At 40.5% G+C, this 5366-nt stretch overlaps 1 protein-coding gene across 3 annotated transcripts in view; it reads left to right on the forward strand.

The window, feature by feature from the left end:
- Positions 1 to 3997: 3997 nt before the first annotated feature.
- The window catches only part of LOC114557152 (membrane-spanning 4-domains subfamily A member 15-like), an 11403-nt gene continuing 10034 nt past the window's right edge, over positions 3998 to 5366 (forward strand). For all 3 annotated transcript variants that reach the window (XM_028580490.1, XM_028580491.1, XM_028580492.1), the window contains exon 1: positions 3998 to 4290. The gene's annotated coding sequence lies outside the window, so the exon portion shown is untranslated. The remainder of the gene's footprint in view (positions 4291 to 5366) is intronic.

The raw sequence follows: 5366 nt of genomic DNA on the forward strand, positions 1-5366 counted from the left end.
GGAGAAAAAAAAGATAAAATATCTTTGAAAAAAGGTTCAAAAACGTGGAAAAACAAGCGCAGGAAAAATCAACAGACATCAGAATAAAAATATAAAAATATTTTAAAAGGAAATTTGTTTTTGGGCATTTTAGGCCTTTATTTTTATAGGACAGCAGAAGACCTGAAAGGGGGAGAGAGAGCAATCAATCAATCAATCAAAATGTATTTGTATAGCACTTTACAACAACCAGCAGGTATCCAAAGTGCTTCACATCAGGAACTAAGAATAGAACAACATATCTTGCAATAAAAAGAATGAAAAGTAGAAAACGGTGAAATCATAAAAGAAAACGGAATGACACGCAGCAAAGGGCCGCGGGGCGGAGTCAAACCCACGGCCGCTGCGTCTATATATATATATATATATATATATATATATATATATATATATATATATATATATATATATATATATATATATATATATCTCTATGGGCTACCGAGGCGCCCTAATTTTAAATTGTGACCAATTAAAAACCAAAAATTGCATGGTCGACAGAAAGATATCACAAGAGTTAATGACATTATTGGCAGCAATGCAGCTGAACGACTTCACAAACCTTTCCTCCGTCTCAGACTGATGTCCAATAATCTGGGACTGAAACCCTGAGAGACTGGCTAGAGTCGGAGGGGGGGCTAGAGTCGAGCGGGGGTAGACTTAAGGCTGGGCATTATATCGATATTATATCCATATCGTGATATGACATTAGTGTCTTATCCTGGTTTTAAATGCTGCATTACAGTAAAGTGTAGGGCTGTCCTCGACTAAAGAAGTTCTTAGTCGACTAACACTTATAGGTTTTGTCGACTAATCGATTAGTTGATTTAATTGACAGAGCTGTGAGCTTTGAGAGGTGGTTAAGACTAGAAAAGCACAATATAAATGTAGTTAATTAACCATCTGTAAAACTGAGTTTCTCCACAATTAATCCTGCAAAAGCACCACTTTAACTCTTGTGTTTACCATAAATGTGCTCAGAAGTTTCTTGGAAATTAGTAATTAAGCATGAATAAGCATAAAAAATGACTAATCGACTAAAGAAATCTTAGTCGACTGAGACCAAAACTACCGATTAGTCGACTAATCGACTAAGAGGTGGCAGCCCTAGTAAAGTGATTTACTTTTCTGACCTTACCAGACTGTTCTAGCTGTTCTATTATTTGCCTTTTCCCCAGTTAGACATTATGTCCACATTACTGATGATTATTTATCTAAAATCTAAGTGTGAAGATATTTTGTTAAAGCCCCAACTGTCAACGCTACAATATCGCCACAATATCGATATTGAGGTATTTGGTCAAGAATATCGTGATATCTGATTTTCTCCATATCGCCCAGCCCTAGTTAGACTACACTTTCTCTGTAGTCTACCGTTAGCTAGCTACCATAAATGTAGACTACTTTTAAAATGCCATATTTTCCCCTAAAGCATATTAACCATTCACTGACTGCACGTGATCGCTAGTAAACCTATTAACACTTGCTCTGCTGGTCTATCGTTCAGGACAAGACCCTGTAGCCACCAGGCTACTGTCTGTCCTTTTAAACTCCTACCTGTGTGTGTACAGACCTCTTGGACACCGTCTGAGAGAGATTTCTCCTGTGCAGGACATGCCGTAAGTCAGGAGAGGTGTCCTAACTTGCCAGAGAAGGCAAATATGGTCATTTTTCTGCAAAAGAACTGCTAAAGTTTGAACCTGGTTGGCATACCAACTCAACAACATTTATTTTGTTGTTACTTGTTAATAGTGTAACTGGTATTTGTTAAATTATTGTAGTTGTGTGTTAGGTGACTTAGGTTTACTTATTATATATTTAAGTACTTTAAAACGTTAATATATTGTTCAATTTAAATCATTTTCAATTTAAAAAAAAAAAACTCCATAAAAAAGCCTTTCTTTTATGTCATTTTTCAGTTTTTCAAGAATCGGTTTTAGGAATCGGAATCGTTTAAAAAGTACAGATTCTGAATCGTAAAAATCCAAACTGTACCCAACCCTAGTCTGGACGTTGATTTGAATGGAAATGGGTTTTGTTCTTATCTATTTTATTTTCTATGGTGTTAATCCAGCTCTGTGTCATCTTTGTGTGTTTTCAGATGTTTTGGCGTCCGTCCCAGCGGAGGGGGTGCTGCCGAGATCGCCCGGGCGACGGACTATGAGACGTTAGGGGGGGGCTGAACTCTCCGACAGAACAGATTACAGACTTTTACCTCCACGAGTGAGGAAGACAGATTCTTCCTCCAGCTGCCATGAAACTAGGGATGCACTGAATCCAGATTTTTGGGGTTTCGGCTGAATCCTGAATCCCCTGGTTGAGATTCTGCTGCCTCCTCCTCCCATCCTCAGTCCATGAACCCAGTAAACACATGAATGAAGTAAACAGGGACTTTCCTTCCTTTGCCGTACCTGAAGTTGCTGCATTCTGGCTGCTGTCTGGAGATTCCTTCATATACAACTCGTATTCTTTCAGATGTTTCAGACCAGATGTTGTAACTGCGGCCATGTTGTGTATAGTTTAGGGTCCTCGCCACCACCAGACCAATCAGCATTACAGATTGAACATGTAGCTGGACTTGAATGGCCTCCTTTTGACTTAAAGTACTGCCAAACAACAACTTTTTCTGCTCACCAGATCCATGTCCACTTCCTCACTTCCTCACAGCCTACTGCATTGAACCAGATCCATGTCCACTTCCTCACAGCCTACTGCATTGAACCAGATCCATGTCCACTTTCTCACAGCCTACTGCATTGAACCAGATCCATGTCCACTTCCTCACAGCCTACTGCATTGAACCAGATCCATGTCCACTTCCTCACAGCCTACTGCATTGAACCAGATCCATGTCCACTTCCTCACAGCCTACTGCATTGAACCAGATCCATGTCCACTTTCTCACAGCCTACTGCATTGAACCAGATCCATGTCCACTTCCTCACAGCCTACTGCATTGAACCAGATCCATGTCCACTTCCTCACAGCCTACTGCATTGAACCAGTTCCATGTCCACTTCCTCAAAGCCTACTGCATTGAACCAGATCCATGTCCACTTCCTCACAGCCTACTGCATTGAACCAGTTCCATGTCCACTTCCTCACAGCCTACTGCATTGAACCAGATCCATGTCCACTTCCTCACAGCCTACTGCATTGAACCAGATCCATGTCCACTTCCTCACAGCCTACTGCATTGAACCAGATCCATGTCCACTTCCTCACAGCCTACTGCATTGATCCAGATCTATGTCCACTTCCTCACAGCCTACTGCATTGAACACTCCACCTACGTAAACACCTTCCCGTAATCAACGGTGGAGACACACACACACACACACTCACACACTCACACACTCACACAGATCCACACAGACACACACAGAATCCTGGATTCGGTGCATCCCTGGTTTTAATACTCCTATTGTCCTCGTTTTCAATATTTCTATCTATCAGAAATATTGGTTTCTTTTTTACCAAATGACCCCAAAATACCCTGACTTGTCCCCTACAACCCTCAGCACCAGTCCAGTTAATGAGCACTACTTTCAGTCAGTTTTGAGTGTTTTTTTATTCAGTTTTATAGCATTTGAAAATAAATGGTTTAAATGGTATTCTGAATTAATCTTTGATATACACACGTCTCTGATTATCCATCAACATACATTCCTCTAATATTAGTCAATCATTCATCATTTCTGCTGTTTTCACTGAAAACTGATGTATAATTTAGTGTTAATGAGGTTTAAGGACGTGTGTGTGTGTGTGTGTGTGTGTGTGTGTGTGTGTGTGTGTGTGTGTGTGTGTGTGTGTGTGTGTGTGTGTGTGTGTGTGTGTGTGTGTGTGTGTGTGTGTGTGTGTGTGTGTGTGTGTGTGTGTGTGTGTGTGTGTGTGTGTGTGTGTGTGTGTGTGTGTGTGTGTGTGTGTGTGTGTGTGTGTGTGTGTGTGTGTGTGAGAACTAGAAACAAGCTGTCATTTGTTCTTTCACTGTATGTATACTAAACTATTTTGAGCAGATGTTTAACATCTTATAAGACGGAATACCGGGCAATCATAATACAACTAAGATCAATTGTTTTTATTTCCGCTCGAAAGTAACTTGTTTTGTCCGGTGTGTCTGATTTCCGAGTTTACGTCGAGCACATGAAGGCAGCATCGTTTCACCTCTGGAGAGAAATCAACGCAAACGTTTAAAGAAGTTCAAGTTACAAAGCTCACGCATCTCCACCTGAAAATACGATTAAACTGCAGGTAAACATTGTTCTTATCATAAAAATCGATCATATTCATATATTCAAACACATTCAAGAGAATACTTTAACTTTTAGCAGCCGTCAACAGAATAGTAAGCCACTACGCCACAAACCTTTCCTGATTTATTAATGTATATGCTAAACTTTAACAGTTAATCTAGCAGTGGTGTGTTTGTCAAGATGTTGGTTTTAATACCGAAATACGACGGAGCATTAGGACCACATCAAGCGGAAAGAAGTTGAGGAAGATGTATTTATTTATTTTGCATTTCGAAAACAAAGTCAACATGACGAGAATAAAGTCAACTCAGAATTTCCTTGTTATTAAAACCGATTCTGAAGTATAATGTCACGAGGTCATATAGCCCTTCACAAGGCATTTTGTAGAAGACTAGTAGTTTGGGTTATTTTCTAAAGTCCGACTTGATTCTTGACATATCAAGTTTATTCTCGCCGTTTCGACTTTATTCTCGAAATCCAAAATAAATAAAACCTCTTCCTCCTTGATCTTTTCCCCCTTGATGTGGCCCTAATGCTCCGTCATAAGTGGCCTAGCTCTACCTGTTGATGAGGAATAGAGCTCCACACCAGACTCCATTTCAGATTCAGTGAATTTAAGATTTATTTTGGTATATTAGGCGATTAAGACTCTCGCTGGTGAAAGTCTCAAAGGCTCCCATGATGCCAGAGGGTCTTGTGGTAAATTCGGTGTATGTATTATAATCTAGATCCGGGGTCTTTCGACTTTTTTAGGCTAAAAGAGAGAGCGAGTAGGGACCCCCTAGTACTAGAAATTAATATATTTTTGTTAAACATAATAATTTAATATGTGTGTGTGTGTCTCTGTATCTCTACGGTCTGTGTGTGTGTGTGTGTGTGTGCGCGTGCGTGTGTGTGTTCGTACACGTGTGAGTGCGCGCGTGTCTCTGCCTGTGTGTGTGTCTGTGCGTACACGTGTGTGTGCGCGCGTGTCTCTGCCTGTGTGTGTGTGTGTGTGTGTGTGTGTGTGTGTGTGTGTGTCTGTGTGTGTGTGCTGTGTGTGTGTGTGTGTGTGTGTGTCTGTGTGCGTGTGTC

This window comes from Perca flavescens, chromosome 6 (assembly GCF_004354835.1).
Source record: "Perca flavescens isolate YP-PL-M2 chromosome 6, PFLA_1.0, whole genome shotgun sequence".
Lineage (NCBI taxonomy): Eukaryota > Metazoa > Chordata > Actinopteri > Perciformes > Percidae > Perca > Perca flavescens.